Here is a 19,929-nt window from a genome sequence, read left to right as displayed (position 1 = left end):
AACCACATTCCCCGGCTCCTGGGTGTGAGATAAGGCTGCCGTCTCCTGCCCCTTTCTCTTCTGTCTGGCCCAGCCAAGCTAGCATATATGATCTTCGTTTTCTATATTTCTAGCAATGGGGGTGGGGGACACGGCAGGGGGATGGGGGACTGGCCCAGAGCTTCTGGGCCTGTGGAAGACACTGGCCACAGGGGGTGTTTAGCTTTCTGCCCCACTGGTTGTAATTCTGGAAGCACCCGAGCTGCCTGGGATCAGGTCCCTCTGGCTGTGATGACAGGCCTTCAGCAGGCACTGTAATTGCAGTTAAAACCACCCATTTTCCTCCTGGCAAGCTCTAGTTAAAGAGGTGCTAGCAGGCAGCCTGCTTGTCTGCAGTGAGGCTGATCAAAGGGCTGAAGGCATCTGTTTTGTCTCTGTTTTCTTTCACCACCCCCTGTCCTTTGAAAAAAAAAATAGTTAAAAAGTAATTTATGAAAATGAATACCCGTCCTTCTCCGGAGGCTAAAAGGCAGCCACATATTAGAGATATTCAATGTGCGTTGCGTGTTTTTTACACTTCGGTCAGTTTTATAATGAGAAAATTGGAGCTAGAGAGCGCTCCTGATATGTCCGCTCCCATTAAAACCTCTCTGCAGTGTTTTTTATAATATCAGGCCTGACTTTTTACACCCTGAGGATTTCCTGAAGAAGATTAAACTCTCCCACCTCCAGCCTGTGATGGGCGATTGTGTCCTGACTGGTCTACAACCCCGCAGGCTTCCCCACCCAAGTCTCCCAGTCTTCCTGGAGCCCAGTGCAGAGGTTGTCCTGGGTGAGGCTGTCCGGGACTCCAGCCTCTGCCTGCTCTCAGGCCCCACAGCTTTGGAACTTTCTCTTCACCTGACGGCACAAAAAAAGGTTTTTCATTTAGAAATACATACACCCCACCCTTGCACATTGCTTTCCTCTCTGGTTTACAAAGACGATAAAGGCATACGTGAGAATGAAATATCCTGAGCAGATAGGGGACGAAAAACCTGCCTGGGACTCTCAGGAAATGGGACACATTTAAGGAAACCTTAAGAGAATAATTTACCAAAACAAAACAAAAACAACACATGTGATGTCTCAAAGCCACGTCGAAGTTGAGGGAAGTCTCAACAGCCACGCGCCACGCTACGTGAAGGTCTGTGGCTTTGGGGGGAAGCTGTAGCCCGATTTGTCATTCACGCGGTCATTTACACGTTAAAGCATCCCCACGTAGGTCCAGGAGCTGGGAACACAGAGAGGTCCTGGTCTGCCGGGCACCATGTTTGAAGGGCTCCCAAGGTACCTCAGAAGCTCCCTGTCTTGAATTTCTTTCCCATCCCCATGTGCCAAGACGCTTCCAAGCCTCCCAGAGGTGCCCGATAAGGACCAGTTATGCCCTGTTGGGTTTCTAGCCTGCCACCTTTAAGGATTCATTCCCCACCCTCCTTGCTACCCTCTTTCTTGGTTTCAGAGTCCCTCTGGAACTCAGAATAAAAGAATCTGCACATGTGTGCAGAGCATTCATAGTTTTCAGAGTATTGTCATAGCCCACGTTGCAACAGAATTCCCACCGTGATCCCTTGAAATAGGCATTACTGTTCCCATTTTACAGATGGGGATAATCAGGGCTCTGAGGGAGGAAGAGGCCTCCCCAGGACACAGGGCTAGTAAATTGCAGGGCTCACGTCTGAATAACTCAAAGTCTCCCCACCACAACCAGCTTCACAAGGTCGCCAATGAAACACCCCAGGCCTCGACACCCAGCAGACTCTGGCTGGACACCGAGTCTGACCTTGGACAAGTCACTTTCCTGCCCATCTCAGGGTTTGGAGGGGCCGCGGTAATCAGGAGCCTGGTAACGTGAAGGTACCCCTGCCCTCTCCTTGATGAGGTTTGGCTCAGGGGCAAAGCTTATCCGTTCTTGGGTCCTCCAGGCCCTGCCTGGGCCCTGTGATGTTCCCTTCCCTCCCCTGGGTCTGAATCCTGCCTTGGAAAATAGAACAAATTGTTCAGGCCTGTGGGCATAGAGATGCCCAGACTCTGATCCCATCCTGACTTCATGCTTGCTCCCTCCCAGCAGGCCTGGCGGCTCATTAGTATAATTCAGCGGCCTATTTGTACAGGCCATGTGAACATTCTTGCTGGTTCCCAAACACCCAGAGGAAAGGAAGACTGCAGTCCCCACCATTCAGTAATTCCGTTACACATGCCAGAAGGCCACTCCGTGGTACGGGCAAGCTGATGGAAGTATTTTCTTCAAATGGGCTTTCATTCTCTTCCAGAATGAACTCCCTGGTGTGTCAGCTTTCTATTTCACTAGGTTGTGGGCCTCTGCCTAGGAAAGTTCCGCTGGACTGAATGGAGACATCCTCCCTGCCTGACACGCAGCCCTGACCTGGGTGGATTCCGGGCCACGTTCCCCGCCCCTTCTCAGCATCTCGGCAAAGACTTGCAGGTTGGTGAGATGTTCAAGGACAATTCCTAGCCATGGGGCAGTCTTCTCTGTAATGGGAGGAAGAAACTGAACACCTACCATGTGTTGAGCACTGCACTAAGCCCTTTGCAGAGTGATGGTTACATAATGATAGGCAATGCCTATGGACCAGATCTTGAGGCAAATATTTTCCATGCATTATATCTCATTCAAGGTTCAGAATTACCTGAGATCTATACTATTGCTGCCCACAATGTTTTAGGTGAAGATACAGAGAGAATAAATTTCCTGGGATCCCAGTTAACAAGCAATGAGGCAGACATGCACACCCAGCTACGTATGACTCAAAATCCTAACCAACTTTTCAATATCAACTAATGTGATCTTCATAACAACCCGTGAGGATCAAGTTGCTAATTCCATTTGATAAATGAGAAGATTAGGCAAAAAATTGTATGTAACTTGGCATCTCTCCTGAGGTCATATGTCTGCTGAGTGGGAAGGATGGGATTTGAACTCAGGAAGCCTAACTTGAAAGTGATGTATTCAAGGACTAGGCTCTAAAGCCCCACCAGATCCTTGAACATCATTCCCTTGAGGCTAAATGCCCTTTGCCTGATCTAAGCAGCAAGCTTCTATTCATCCCTCAAGACCCAGTCCAAATGTCCCCTCCTCAAGAAAGACTTCCCAAATTATTCCAAGTATATTAGTGCTTCCTTCCCCGTGCACTTAGATAACAAAGTCTGTATCCCCAATTGTCACTTTTTGTTTGTATCTGTATCTCTCACTAAATAGTAGCTCCTTAATTATGGAGTCCAAATCTCATTTGTCTGCATATCCTTCAACTTGGCACAATGTAGACAGCTAAGTAGTAGTGGAGGGTAGACAGCAGCTCATTTATTTCAGCCATCTTGGGATCTTCAAATATATCACTGGGTGTTTTGTACCCATATAACATATTTAATAAATATAGATCAGTGTTTCCAAATTGAGTGTGAACATTAGAGTCACATGGGAAATTTTTAAAAATACAGATCCTCCCGCTCAACTTTTCCATTCACAGGAAGCCTACCAGATAACACACTGTCATGGCTAATATTGTGTCTGTCCAGGACCCAATCATCCACCCTCTTAGGGAGGAGTGTCACCTAAGCTGACGCAATCGAAGTTATTCCCTGGGAATTTTCTCCTGGAATCATGTGGAAGAAGAGTTTTCTTTGTTCTTCCAGTCATAGAGCTGGAAAATTGTGAATCTATGATGGGCAGCAACTGTGTTTCCCAGCACATGTGGAAGGCCCGTCTCCTGCAGGAGGGGGGATGGGGAGAGAAAGAGAAAAAGAAAGAGAGAGAAAGAGAAAAAGAGAGAGAGAGAGAGAACATCCAGCCATCCCAAGGTTCACTGAACCCATGCACTTTTTGAAGTTTGATGAAATGAGACAAATTCCCCTCTTACTCTTAGGCTACTTTTTGAGAGGTTCTGTCACTTGCAAATGCTAGTGATATGTACATATACATTATGGGATATGTATACATTTTAATGAATTAGAGTGTTAAACAGTACTTTTATATAAAAAGATAAATAAATAAATATGAAATGCTGCTCAAAACCTGACCCAGTGGCATAAGATCATATAGTACTTAGCTCACGCCTTCCCCTCCATGAATACGTTCTCTCACCTGACATGGTCTATGTATGTGCCCAAAACTAATGGAAAGAATGTGGGGTGACATCAGATTTTCTCAGCTGCCACGATCAAGTGGAATCCAGTTTTCTGAAGACAACGTTCTTGAGAGGTGATGGAATCCTACTTCTTCAAACAGAAAACTAAAGGGTAAAGTGAGGACCATGAACACAAAAGCAGATGGATGGAGAAAATCATCTATGAGGTTGGATATACAAAGACATTTTTTATTGTTATTTATGGGGATTTAAGGGATCTTTGAGGGCAGTGTTGACCTTCCCTGCTCTTAACTTACTTGCTGACTTCACACCCAATAAGATCAACCTCCGCACTAACTAATAAGTTGTTTCCTAATATTGTTTGGCCAGTAAAACTAGTCACTGGTGACCTTTCAGGAAATACTGTGAGCTACCTCTTGGCCCATATACTCTCCTTCAGCACAATCTCCTGCCCACGTTTCTCCATAAACTTGTGTTCACTTGTCTATTACAGTGAAAGCAGGTACATCGCTCGTTAAGCCATCAGCTAAGCACCTGCTACATGGCAGGCCTGTACTGGCTTCCATGGCCCCAACATAGATCAGAAGTGGCTCCTGACCTCCAGGAGCTCATAACCTCTAGTGAGACACAGACAAGGAAATATTACAGGGTATCATGTGCTTTGACAGAGAGATCTATAAAGGGTGATCCAAGCACAGCTGAAGGGTCCACTACCATTAGCAGCAGGTCAGGAGGGTTCCTAAAACACAACAACTTTGATCCAGGCTTTGACGTATATGTATGAGTTTACCAAGCAGAGAGAGAAGAAGAGCGTCCTAAGGTTGCATTCAAATATTTTCCAATTCAAGTTCAAGAATTATGTCCCCAAATGTGTACCTCACTGTAAAGGGTCTTTTTTTTTCCTTGCAAAACATTGTGGAAGAGGGAAGAGTTTATATCTCACTTGGACATTTGTCTGGGGCCTTTTCCTAACCTGCACAACTGCCTCCTGAGGGAAGGAGAATCTGGTAAAATATCTTATGTCTAAAAGCCACAAAAATATACAGAGCAGGAGCTAAGTTTGACATATAAATATATTAAATAAATGCATTCACAGCTCAATTTCCTCCCCCTCTGACTGCCAGTAATTTATTCAGACAGCTTCAGCTGAAACCATTTCTCACTTGATATAATAATCTGGAAAGGTGTGTTCAAATTTTCTTCATTCTGCAGGGGCTTTGTCCTTTTCTTGCCAAGAAAGTACTACATCCCTGGGCCTCTGGCCTCTCTGAGCTGAGGTAGGTGGGGAATGGACTCAATCCTCTCTGGCAGGAGAATCAAATGATTTTTGTGCTTTGAAATGTTTTCTTTCAATTCAGATTTGATAGATGTGTCCAGTGCTAAGTAACGCTTTCATCGTCATTTACAATGACCCAGGGAAATGGGCCGTGTGATCCACCCTCTTTTATAGGTGTGGAGTCTGAAGTCCAGAAAGTGAGGAAGAAAGAAGAGAAGGAAGAAGGGCAAAGAGAAAGGAAGACTTAATAAGCCCTTACTTTCGAAGGTACTTTTCAAATGCGAGATCTAATTTAAGTCCTCCCAACAATCATAAGAAGGAGGAATTATGGGCTCATTTCACAGCTGAGAAAATGAGACTCTGAGAGGTGAAATAACCCTTAGAAATCATCAAGGCCTCCATGTGACCCCAGGTCACCCCAAGGCCTTCTTACCTGAAATCGAATGCCAAGGCCTTTTGACACCATCACGCTGCCTCTGAAAGGCTGTGCTGGGGACCTACTAAGTGCCTGTCAGTTGGAGGGGTATGAACAAAGGGGAGATATGGATCCTACCCTCCTGGCTGAGAGGCTCGGCAAAATCCTGGAGAGGTGTCCTTCCCCGTGCACCCGAAGAGGCCACTCTCCAGCCTGTCAAAGGGTAGGAGATCTTATAAGCAAAAGAAGCCTCTGGCAGGAAGGCAAAGCCTGCTCAACTTTTCCATTCACAGGACAAAGTGTTCAGCTGGGGCCTCAGAAGCACTTAACCCCCGGGTCAAGTGAACTTGCTGAGTTTCAAAGGCAAATCAGGCTGAAAATGTGCCCACTTTGATAAAGAGGTTTAAGGCAAGGCGTTGGAATACCATCCTTCCCCTTCCCCTCTTGCGCTCCAAAAGGCCAGCTTCTAACAATCTCCATCCAGTGCGTAATCCACTTGTTACCTAATCCACCCCCAGAAAAGGCATCTTTTGGTTACAGAACCAATTAGGATTTGTCACTCAGGGTAACAGAGGCCCCATAAACCATAATGCAGGCCCCTGCTTCTTCATCTATTCAGCCAATGTGCCCTAAATCCTCCTATGTGTAGCCCTGGCCAAGCACTTTCTGGTCCAGGTACACCATTCATTCCTCACCATAACCAAGGAAATGAAGATTGGTTCCTTCATAAGGCAGACCAGGAACCAAGCTGAGAACGATGGTCAAGGTTTGCTGGTAACCTGGTAAAGGGCAGAGACAGAGTTAGACTTCATGCCTCTCTATTGCCAAAGCCCAAGCTTTTGCCTTTTTTCTTCAGCTTTACTGAGGTATGATTTATAGATAATCATTATATATATTTAAGATGTACAACATGATGTGGTTTTTTGTTGTTGTTTTTTGTTTTTGCGGTACCCGTGCCTCTCACTGCTGTGGCCTCTCCTGTTGCGGAGCACAGGCTCCGGATATGCAGGCTCAGCGGCCATGGCTCACGGGCCTAGCCGACCGGGGCGCGAACCTGAGTCCCCTGCATCGGCAGGCGGACTCTCAACCACTGCGCCACCAGGGAAGCCCAACATGATGTTTTGATATATGAATCCATTGTGAAATGATGCCCCCAGTCCAGCTAATTAACCTTTCCATCGCCTCACGTAGTTACATTTTTTTGGTGAGTGCTAAGAACATTTAAGATCTACTCTCTAAGCAAATTTCAAGTATACAATAGTTTATTATTATCTATTGTCACCATGCTGTACCTCAGATCTCCAGAACTTATTCAGTTTACAATGGAAAGTTTATACTCTTTGACCAACACCTCCACACCCCCGCCCCAGCTCCTGGCAATCACCATTCTGCTCTCTACATCTAGGAGTTCGACTTTTTTAGATTCGACATATAAGTGAGATGGTGCAATATTTGTCTTTCTCTGTCTCCATGCTTTTTCTACTGATCTCCCTCAGTTTCTTTAAAGCTTCAACGAAATTTTTAAAAATCATTAAAAATTTGAATTAAACTGTGAAAGTAAAGATCCCACCACCCTAACACAATCTCTTTTCATTTGTTCTGTCTCAGATATAGCACTAGTTGAATAATTGAATGGAAGGGTGATGGATGGATGGGGGATGGATGGATGGATGGATGGATGAATAGATGGGTAGATGGATGGATGGATGGATGGATGGGTGGACAGATGAATGGATGGATGAGTGACGTATGGATGGATCAATGGGTGATGGATGGATGGATGGATGTGCTAATTAATTAATTTTATTTCCTTTGCATCCAGGACTTCTTCTGATCTAATCCACCTCTCATTCAAGCCATAATTTACACACATGCAGCATGTCCCCCAGCACCCACCTCCATTCTCCCTCCAAGAGACTGGAGTAAATCAGGATTGAGGAGGCAATCTTGCCAGTGTTCTGGAACACAACGTGCCTGAGGTTAGAAAGGAGGGCTGAGGACAGCTTCGTCCTGAGTCAGAGTCCACTCAGAACTGCTTGGCTGCATAACTTCTTGTGTCATAGAATAAAATGGACAGCTAAAGCTGGATAAGGTAGACGGCTGTTCCAAGTGCTGTAGAGCTACTGCTCCTGGACCAGGGAAGAGGGAAGCCTCTTCCTATTCCCTCTGTTAGAGACCTGTGGATCCTATAGAGTCACAGGTTAGGAGGACCTGTGAATCCTATAGAGGCAGCCCGGGTATTAAGAGCCAGCCTTCCATCAGTTTAAGACTGGCTCCAAAAGTAGGATAGATGGGTGTAGAGGAAAGAACACTGGTTTAGGAGTCAGACAAGACTTGCATTGTGACCCAGCTTTACCTCTGATCCTGGGAAAAAAATCCTGGGAAAATTTCTTAGCCTTGCTGGGTCTCAGTTTCATCTATAAATAGAGGATAGTGATAGTACCTACAACAGGACTGTTGGGCTTGGGGGTCGGCTGTGGGCGATGATGAGGGCTGCACTGCGGGGAACGGGCAAGTTGCCTGGTGCAGTGCTGGGGAAATACTAGGTAGGTGCTCAATAGATGTTAGTATACCCATCTCTGCACCTCTGGTCTTTGTGTAACTGCATTCTGAGTTTCCTATTTTCTTACACACTGGAATGGGAATTCAGTGAGTTTGGTCTTGGTGTATATTTCACTTGCTAGATCCTGCTTGACTAAACCTGAAGTCTCTCAGTGGAGACAGTTGGAAAAGGCTTCAGAATGTTTAGAATATGATTCTGAATTCACTCCCATTTCCCACAATGATACAAAAGTCGGTTTTCTTTTCCTTACTCCACTGACTCGGCAAAGACATGATCCTCTAAAATAACAGCCCCAGCCCAGGAAAAGGGAGTATTCCATGCTCTCCATCTGCAGTGTGTCATGAAAGGAAAGGAAAAATAAAGAAAGCTTTAACAATTTGCCATATTGTATGCTTTGGAAGAGCCTGGTAAACTTTCTAGCAAATTGCTTCTAATTATAGGAAACCTTCCTTTGGCTTCAGGAAATACTCACCAGCGTCATTCCAGTTCTCAGTTCTTGGCAGAAGCAGACGTTTCTCCCATTATTATTTCAGTTGGCTTGAGCTATTGACAATGCATTTATCAAACAGGGCAGGGAGCTGCCTCCATGGAATAATGCTCTAGAGAAGGCAGAGCTTGGGAGTCCAGTGAGATGGGCCAACAGTTGACATGGTCCTGTTGAAGATTCCAGAACCCGTGTCAGCCCATCAGCAATGATGATCTGTCCCATAATCAATTTCTATTTAAGAAGTTACAGAATGCATAGTGCTTATTTTCTTAAAATCTACAGAAATAAGTACAGAAAAATATCAAATTTCTACATCCTCCTTTCCGCAAGGCCATACCCCTTCCCAGGATGGTTTACCATTCCATTGGTTTCTTCTAACCCTGTTCATGTCTTTCAAGAGTCTCAGCTCAGTTGTTCCATTTGGGTACAACATTTGGTCCCATCCTCCAGGGACCTTTTCAGATACTTCTCCTTATATTTCTCTTTGCAATGTATACGTAGTTTAAAAAATATTTTTATAAATTGGATTATGCATTTAGCGATACAACTTGCTTTCTTCACTTAACAGTACATTTATATTAGAGATCATCCTTGACAGTACCTATAGATGGACTTCACTCATTTAATGGTTACATAATAGTCTATAGCAGAACAATGCAATAGAAATATAATACTGGTGACATTTATAATTTTTAATTTTCTTGTAGCCACAAAGTAAAAAGAAACAGGTTAAATTAATTTTAATATCCCACACATCATCAACCTTTGTCTACAAAGTTCCTAGTTACTGTGATATTATGGTGTCATGGGAATCTTGGAAGTGGTTGGCTGTTATTTCTGGGAGTTCCCAGTGACTGTCACTGACACTCATGTGGTGTCAGTGACAGTCACTAAATAACAGGCCCTCCCTTCTTCCTCTCTTTTCTCTGTTCCCACCAGTTCCTATCCACCACCTAAAACTACCTGGTAGAGTCTCCCCATGGCTCTTGTACATCAGGAGAACATGAATGTTCACTCCAAGGAGGTCATCTATGGAAACTCCCAGAGTTTCCAGTCCATGGGGTGCTGGAGTGCTGGTGGTTTCTGTGCAGAGGTGTGGGGCACCCTTCGTCAACACCCCAACACATTTGGTCAGCTGGACTCCAAAGCAGTTCTGCTTGAACCCAGAGTTGCACAGAATACTTCTGGAATACATCTTTCAGTTTCTTTTATGACCTTCCTCCCAAAGGTCTCTAAGCCAGTACAGAGAACCCCGGGGGAAAGCAAACACTGCTTTACCCTTATCCACCTTATTCTCCTGGCCCATCTCCTAACAAATATGTTCATTTCTTAGTGTCCCCAAAGCTCCCCCCCACACATGAATAAGTGTAAATAGTTACTTGGGAAAAGGTCAGGAGCAGAGCAGCTGTGGAAAGAAAAATTAATTAGTTAGTCTGAACCCCAGCTAAGACAGCCCAAAATTCTATTGCTCATTCATTTATTCACTCATTCATTCATTCCACAAGGGTTCAGCATCTGTTCTGCCCCAGGCCTTTTTCTGGATTCAAGGAATGTCTGATTCCTGCTTTCAGAGACTAAACAGTCTTATGGATAAGACAGACAGGGAGATCAGCCAACACAACATATGTGGTAAGTGTTGGGCTAATGTTAAACACAAAAAATTGGGCAACCAAGGTTTTTTTCTGGAAAGAGAGTGAAGCCAACCTTGACTGGGGGAGTGGATAGTGGTTAGTTAAGGAACTCCATCATGTGGAGTGTGCAAGATTAGTAGGAGTTTGCCAGGTGGACAAAGGTGAGAAGAGCCCTCCAGGAAGAGAGAACAATGAGTGAAAGCACAGAGGTGGCAGGGAGATTGGACAGTTTCTGAAACCACAGGGGTGTGATAGTGTGGAGTATGGTGTGAAGTGGAGGCACTTTTGCTGGAAAATCAGAAAAGCCAGCCCAGCTAATTCCTTCCTAGCCACCAAACCAGATTCAAAACATGTCCAAAATGAAACTTACCATCTTCTCTCCGAAGCTTGCTCGTGTCAAGTGTTGTCATAATGGTTCAGTACGCTCTCCACCATGCCAGTGAGAAACTTTGATCATCCTGATTCTTCCCTCTCCCTCAAAGCCGCATTTAAAAGCATCCTCGATGACTCTCCAATCCAATATCTTATTGACATTCCAATTGCAGCCCTCTTAGTTTACACTCCCTCACCTTTCGTGGGGGTGTTGTAGCAAGCTCCCGACTTGTCGTCTTGTCTTTATCATGCTTCGTTTTATCCATTCCCCACACTTCAATTGCTGGTCATTCAGAAATGAAAATCTGACTCTACCACTTGTTGTAGAGTTGTTCACTGGTTCCCATTTTCCTCAAGTTTAAGCATTTAACAAATCGTTTAAAAGATTTGTTAATAAATTAACTTTATAGAATAATCTCCACTTTCCTTTACTTTCCCAATCACCCAGTTTTGGCAAGCCATCCCAATTCCTAAACACATCAGAGCTTTCATATTTTCCATCCTGTTCTTTCTGCCCGGAATTTTTTTTCACCTGTGTAACCAGGTTAATTTCCTCTTACTTTTTTAGGACTTAGCTCAAGGAGCTTCTGCTTTCTCTACCCCAACACATCCCTCCCATCCAGGTAGGATAAAATAATTGGTTCTCCATCGGTGTTTTCAAATGCCATTGTTCTGTCTCCAATCCTCAACATACTAAACTGTGATTCCATGATGGCTTGTACAACTCAAGAAAACCTCTCTCGGGGGATACACTGGTCCAATTTCCACATAGGTTCAGGTCCTCAAAAGGCAGAGTCTTGCAATCTGCAAGTGATGAAAAGTATTAAAAGTCTTTGTTGAGCTCCCCTATGGAAATGGCAAAGAGGAGGATGGATTCTTACTAGCACACACCTTAGAAATTCTCTCCCAGTTGTTGGCTCTCTCAATATCCTCCTGTCAACAGTTGTTTTAAAACTAACTCACTCATTCTTTCTCCCTCTCAAATTATAACTCCCTGAAGCCAACCCCGACCTCTAACTTATATGTTTATTTCTGCCTCTTCGTCAAGGCCCCCAAGTTGCACACATCAAGGGCACCATTCCTGCTCTAGTCTTCAGAGTAGTGTGTCTAAGGATGCTACTTTCATAGAATATGATGTGAATGATGCTCCGGGCAGTTTTGTAGTAAGTAAATATGCTCCTTATCTTTCTCTCAGCTCTATTTTATATAGATCAACTTAGTATCTCTGGCTTATTTTATTTTCTCTACACTCTCCCTTAGCCAGTCTCTGCATGCTGACTCAACAAGCAAAGACCTTTCCCATGACAGTCATGGGAACAAGTGAAACCTCATGAATACTCATGCAATAATTATTGTTCTTCCTGTTACATCTGTTTCCAAGTCAGTCTTCCTCAGCAAATGGTGAGCTCCTCTAGGTCATGGGCTGTATTTTATTTAGCTCGTATCCTACCACAGGTTCCAGAACATGTAGACTCTCAATTATTGAATCAAAGACTTTTAAAGAGAAACACATATGTAAATGCTTAAACGGCCAGTCACTTTCCAAAATAACAATATCATTGGACTCATTGCCTTGATATCACTAATACATCTACCTTATTCTCTTTCAAGGGTCAGCTTCTTTTAGTTATGGGTTTTCAAAATATAGTTTGTGTCAAACAAAAGTTTCAAGGAGAGAAGTTACCCTTATTTCATTCAATACATTCTAATTTATTGTTTCTTTCTTTCATTACTATTTTTCCTTTAATTTAAAGCTTGTCATGAGCCACGGAACTGATTTCACTACCTTATCCGTTTTGTTCTATGGTTTGAAAACCAGTGTCCTAATTGATCTTGGGAAGGATCCTTTTTCTATCTGCTCTCCAGCACGCCATCTGTGTGTTTCCCCGACACTTCTCATTTACCTCTGATGACCTGTTGCCACCCCTGAATATTGTCTCCTCTTTAGGAAAATCTCCCCTCTCCATGGCTTCCAAAGATAAGTAAATGCAGGGCTTCTTAGGAAGAGCAGGTCTCTGATCCTCAATGTGGCAAGGCATGGGTCAAGTTGGGCCTGAGGTCACCATTCAAAGCCCTTCTGGTCTTCCTCCCCATGGGTTTCAGGCCTCCCTTCTACTTGCCCATTGTTCAGAGGGTAACTTGTCTTCTTTTTATTGTTGTTAATTGATTTATTTTTTTATTGAAGTATAGTTGATTTACAATGTTGTGTTACTTTCAGGTGTACAGCAAAGTGATTCAGTTATACATACATATATATGTATTTTTTCAGATTCTTTTCCCTTGTAGGGTATTACAAAATATTGAGTATATTTCCCTGTGTTATACAGTAGGTCCTTGTTGTTTATGTATTATATTTTATATATAGTAGTGTGTATATATTAATCCCAAACTCCCAATTTATCCTTCCCCCCTCCTTTCCCCTTTGGTAACCATGAGTTTGTTTTCCACGCCTGTGGGTTTGTTTCTGTTTTGTATATAAGTTCATTTGCATCTTTTTTTTTTAGATTCCACATATAAGCAATATCATATGATATTTGTCTTTGTCTGTCTGCCTTACCTCACTTAGTAGACAACATGGATGGACCTAAGTTGTCTTGAGCATGAGCTACTAGTATATGTGTGTACATATACGCACGCAAATGCACCCATCCACATGCATACACGTGAACCCCGTGAGCAAACATGGATCCTCAGAGAAAATGGAGTCTCAAGTCATAAAGAGGGAGAGAAAATGTCTCCTAATCACCAAATAATTTGTACAATGCCTCTTTCTCCATGAAGTCGGTACTTTCTGTTATTCTTTTGAGTAGCGATTTATTACCTGATTGCATGCATCTACCCTCATCCCACTTTCAAATTGTGCCCCTCGAGGTCTGCAAGGAATAGGAAAAGAGCCTGTTTTATACCCTCTGACTGACTCTTCCCATGTGCTAAATTTGATTCAAGCTGGCCATTCCGGGAAACACCGGATTCTATTCCTGGCCTTGGTTTCTGTCTGTAGGGACAGATGGGATGACCCTCTTCTTCCAGACACACTGGGGAGATAAGAGAGCTTTGCTGACAATTGAAACTGAACCCAAGACAGAGAGGGAAGCAGTGACGAACCTGTGGAGTCCTGGACCTGTGGGCCTGGATTCCCCCAGATCCCCTGGACGTGATGATGTGTGTGAATTCAGTGGACAGCACCCAGGATCTACTTAGGAGGGAATGTTCTCTGACAAACAGCTCTTCTGGATCCATTACAAATAAGAAGGGGAAAAAACCCAACAACAATAGTAACAGCAGACCCGGCCCAAGCCATTGACTTAGGCAAAGAAAGCACCCTGTGAGAACCTCAATCTCTTGCTCCCTAAAATAAAGACCACACACTGCCCTGCCAACATCACACAGCTGCAGGGAGGTGTGCATGAGACCCACGTGGGATGAAAATGTATTCTGAATATAGTTCAGTACCCTGTCAGTGCTGAGTTTAAAAAGAATTACAGATCGACTTAAACGTGAGGCCCACAAGATACAATTGCGTTCCACGAATGAGAGGAAAAACCTTACATTTACATGCAGGCATTCAGCTGGGTCATTTCACAGACCATATCGCATTTCATTCTCCGAATGACAGTAGGATGAGGCAATGTTATTTTCTCTTTGTCACAGAGGAAGAAAGAGAGGTGCAGGGAGAGGAGCTAACCTGCCCAATGACACGGCACAAGAAGACACTCAGAGTCTGAGCTGAGAGGTAAACTGCTGGCCCAGCTCCAGGGGCCCTTCCACATCTACTCAATATCCAGTTACCCAAAACTAATCAGAGACACCCAGGGTGGATTCCACTGCACAGGGCAGAAAACCCCGCAATTTCAGGCATAAAAAACCTGGCAAGGAGGCTCTCCATAGAAGATTCCAGGATGGGCAAGCCCTGAGCAGCCTGAATTCACCTCCAGTAGAATACAACTGTTTTCTGACCTCCCTTCCAGATCTGATATTCATGGATTCTGAGGCTGACAGAAAATGAATCATTTCTGAGTTGATCAGGGAACACTGCTTCTTGAAGCCACCAGGCTCCCTATCCTTTGGTGGAACTCCCTGAAGGTGATCACACAACCCCTATCCATTCTGTGGACTTAGAAGCCGATCTCCAAACACGTAACCTTGGCCTTCAGATTCTAAATTGAAGTAGGAGCTACTCGAGGTGGCTTGGATCCCGAGGACTGGGCTCTTGGAGTGTGGAGACAGCTCTCTTTTCTCGGAGAAGGCTTTATTTTTAAATGTTCCCTGATAGCAGTTACTAGGATACTGCCAGCTTCCTGGCCCCGTTCTGCCAAGGGAGATGAGCCACCTTGGAGAGGCTGTCTGAAGCTTGATGGGGTCGTCGCCCTCTGAAGTTGTTACATCCCCTCAGTCTGTTTTTAGAAGGCTCTTGAAGAGAAGAGATAAACTGCTTGGTGCCCCGGTTCATGATAACAGGATGGGAAGTTGCCTAGCTGCCTGGATCAGGTGACAGGGGGAGCGGGGATCTTGGAGGCACTGCTGGTTCTACATCAGCACCCGTCTCCTGACCACCGGTCCAGTCCCCTGGATGCCGGGCCACTCCAGGAGCAACTCTCTGAGAAGTTAATCTCACCACATCATGCCCCAGCTCCTTCCTACCTCTCCATCCTCCTTGCCCTCTCCTCCTCTGAATCCTCTCCAGGCCTGCAAGTCTGACATAGCATTTTATGCCTCCACACCCTTGCTTAAGGTGTACCCTCCACCCGGAATGCCTTTCCCCACCTCCTTGGCCTTGCCATCTTCCCTTTGCCCGCAAGATCCAGTTTAAGTCTTACCCCTTCCCAGACCTAGCACCTCTGTATGGCTCCAGCCGGATGTGAGTCACTGCAGCCCTTACCTGTGCCCTCACAGCCATCTTTGCTTATCCTATCAGAGCACTCATCACACAACATGGTAATTATCCATCCTCGTGTCTCTCTCCCCACAAGGCCGTGACTGTTTTAAGGCAGGGACCACGTCCTATTCATCATAACAGCCTCAGGCTACGACATGATCCAGTTCCTTGCACACAGTAGACATTTAGTAAATATGAAAAAACAAGTCAGTAAGGAAGAGAGAGTGAAGGCAGAAGGTGGATCCTCCCAAAGAAATAGAGAAAGGGTGTAGTTCTTTATTGCCAACCTCCAGAGTGCTGTGAAGGGCACACTCTGAGGCCAGACCACCTGGGGCTGAACTCTGCCCTGTCCCAGCTGTGAGAACCTGGGCATGTCACTTAACCTCCCTGTGCTTCAACTTCCTCATCTGTAACGTGAGGATGAAAAGGCTCGTAAGGATGGATAAATCCGTACACGTAAGTCACTCACAGGCACGACAGGCTTTTAGGTGGAGTGAATAGTGTCAGCTACCGTAACGATTCAACCTGGACTCAGCCGCTCACAATCACCTCCTCCACAGAGTCTCTCAGGGACCCAGGCTCCTTCCATCCTGGTGCATCTTCCTCTGGGTCCTCAGATTTCTATCCCTTGGACTGGCAGATGGGAAAGAGAGCAAGGATTATCCAGAAAGGGGGCACATCATACCACAGACGAGAAGCCTGGCTCCAAGACAGGGCTCAGATGTGGGCACTGAGAAGGGGAGAACAAGGTCATTGGTGGGCACTGGAGTTCAATGCCTCAAACAATTCCTTCTAGTTTTAAAAGGCCATTCTGTGAAACGAGGTCAGTGAAGAGTCTTTATGAAAAGAAAGGATTGATGGTGATTATATTGCCATTGGAGAAAAAATACTAGTGGACCTGTATGCAATTTCAACAGCCCCATCTCTATAAAGAGAGTTGTGCTGATTTCTACAGAGATCCGGCCACGGATGTTTGTGTCTCTGTCCAGGATTAACAGTCTGTGCAGATCAGATTTGACCAGAGCAAACATATTTTGTTAAGTATTTTCCCCTAGATACACTTGTTCTTAAAAAAAAATAGTAAATGCAATTAAGAAATAGCTAATATTTAGTTAATTAGCACAAACATACTCAATTGTCAACTGAAATGACTCAGCTCCATGAAAGAAGCAGGCTTGGATGAATTCCGTGGGATTTCAGTTTTATAAGGACATGCACGGCTTTCTTTGAAGTAGTTTGTCGCAAGAAGCTTGTGTTTGTCCAACACCCTAGACTATTGATCTGATCTAGGGGAGCGTCTTGATGTCATGAAAGTTTAATTTGTTTAAAGAATGCTCGGATTCAGTTTTTCACTCTTTTGTAAGATTGTTAAATATAGTGTGACATACAGAGGTAGTTTTGGCAAATCATAGGCAGGAGGTGTGCAAATAGTAGCTGGCTTGTTTTCAGCCAACTGTTTTGGGGCACAAAGATTTAGAAAAATACAGATATCAAAGCAGGCCAGAGTATTTCCAAAATTGTGTTGTAAAAAATGAGCAACCAGAAACTGTTCCCTAGCAAAATGCCCCATTTTATCTAATGTCTTTCCTGGGGCTCCAGCTTCCAAATGGCCTGAAAATGACTAGTTCACAGGACCTTGGGGCTGGGCCAGAGGTGACTCGGAGGCTGAGGTTATGCAGTTACCCATGTTATTTGTTCTTCATTAACAGCTTATAGAGTTTAAAATGTTTATGGAGTGCGGAAATGAAGAGAGAATAGAACAAAGGGAATTAATAACCATCATGTACCTAATTTTTTTTTAAATTAAGGGTACTTTAATTAATTAATTAATTTTTGGCTGTGTTGGGTTTTCGTTTCTGTGCGAGGGCTTTCTCTAGTTGCGGCGAGTGGGGGCCGCTCTTCATCGCGGTGCACAGGCATCTCACTGTCGTGCCCTCTCTTGTTGCGGAGCACAGGCTCCAGACGTGCAGGCTCAGTAGTTGTGGCTCACAGGCCTAGTTGCTCCGCGGCATGTGGGATCTTCCCAGACCAGGGCTCGAACCCGTGTCCCCTGCATTAGCAGGCAGATTCTCAACCACTGCGCCACCAGGGAAGCCCCATGTGCCTAATTTTTAACTCAATCAGGGATCTGGACCAATATGACCATCTAGCTAAAGGGATCCACTCCTCTCTCATCCCCAGGCACACTCTGTTCTGTCTGGTCCCCACACTCTGCTCAGCTGTTCTTTATATTTTTTCTTCCTTCTTTCTTTCAATACTATTGAGAGCTACTCTGTCCCAGGCCTGGGACTCAGCAGAAAAGAAAACACAGTCCTTTCCTCGAGGAACTCCAGTCTATCGGGAGAGACAGGCAAGTGGACAGGTAAGTACAACAGGGGTGGTGCAGGGGGTTGTGAGGTCATGAGGAGAGCCCTAGCTCTGTCTTGGAGACCAGACAGGGTTGCTTGGAGGAGGGATTTTGACACTGAGTTCCCAAAGGATGAGTAGGAGGTGAAAGCAGGAAGGGGAAAATGTGCCTAAAAGCAAAGGGAAAAAAAATGAAAAGATAGAAATGACATCAAAAGCACAAGCAACAGAAGAAAAAATAGATAAACTGATATGGTCAAAATTTTAAAAATTGTGCTTCAAAGGACACCATCAAGAAAGTGAAAAGACAACCCATGGAATGGGAGAAAATTTTTGCAAATCATGTATCTGATAAGGGATTATTATCTAGACTATAAAGAACTATTATAACTCAATGATAAAAAGAAAAATAACAAATAACTTAAAATGGACAAATGATCTGAATAGACATTTCTCAAAGAAGATGCACAAATGGTCAATAGCACATGAAAAGATGGTCAACATCATTAATCATCAAAAATACCACTCTTAGGGAAGGCCTCCCAGGTACCAGGTCCCATGCTAGGTACCCAGGAGACCACAAGATACCACTGTCTATCTACTAGTACAGCTATAATCAAAAGATAGATAATAACAAAATGTTGGTGAGGTTGTGCAGAAACTGGAACCTTTATATACTGCTGGTGAGATTGAAAAATGGTGCAGCCACTTTGGAAACACCGTCTGGTAATTTCTAAAAAGAAAGTTAAATATAGAGTTAACACATGACCTGGCAATTCTGCTCCTAGGTATCTACCCAATAGAAATGAAAACATATGTCCCAATGAAAACTTGTACAGGAATGTTCATAGCAGCTTTATTCATAAGGGACAAAAAGTGAAAACAACCCCAATGTCTACCAACAAACAAATGAATCAACACAATGTGGTATGGCCATATAGTGAAATATTATTCAGCCTAAAAAGGAGTGAAATACTGATACAGGCAACAACACGGATGCACCTTGAAAGCATTACGCTACGTGAAAGCAACCAACAAAGGATCACATATTGCACGATTCCATTTATGGGAAAGGCCACAACAGAAAAATCCATGCAGACAAAGAGTAAAGTAGTGATTATCAGGGGCAGCGAGTGATGAGGAGATTGGGAGAGTGATACCTACGAAGCGCAAAGTTTCTGTCTTGGGGAAATGAAAGTGTTGTCAAATTGGCTGTGCTGGTGGACGCACTAAAAGCATGGTGAATATACCAAAAGCCATCGAATTGCACACTACAGTTTAAAGGGGGTATGTCGACGGAGCTGCTACAAAATAAAAGAATTACTTTTAACTTGCACTCCATCCAGTAGGCTGTGGCCAATAATGGTTAAGAGTGCCTATTCTAAAAGCAGCCTGCTGGGATTTGAATTCCTGTGACCCTGGATCAGTCACATGACCTCTTTTGTTTTTAACATCTTTATTGGAGTATAATTGCTTTACAATGGTGTGTTAGTTTCTGCTGTATAACAAAGTGAATCAGCTATACATATACATATATCCCCATATCCCCTCCTTTTTGCATCTCCCTCCCACCCTCCCTATCCCACCCTTCTAGGTGGTCACAAAGCACTGTGCTGATCTCCCTGTGCTATGTGGCTGCTTCCCACTAGCTATCTATTTTAGGTTTGGTAGTGTCTTTATGTCCATGCCACTCTCTCACTTCGTCCCAGCTTACCCTTCCCCCTCCCCGTGTCCTCAAGTCCATTCTCTACATCTGTGTCTTTCACATAACCCCTTGCAGCTTCAATTTCCTTGTCTGTAAAAGAGGGGGCGGGGGAGGAGAGAATGAATAAAAAGGGT

This window comes from Aethalodelphis obliquidens, unplaced genomic scaffold (genome assembly GCF_003676395.1).
Source record: "Aethalodelphis obliquidens isolate GAN/ISIS:26980383/991018 unplaced genomic scaffold, ASM367639v1 scaffold52, whole genome shotgun sequence".
In the NCBI taxonomy this organism is placed as follows: Eukaryota; Metazoa; Chordata; class Mammalia; order Artiodactyla; family Delphinidae; genus Aethalodelphis; species Aethalodelphis obliquidens.
Note: the sequence above shows the minus strand (reverse complement) of the source record.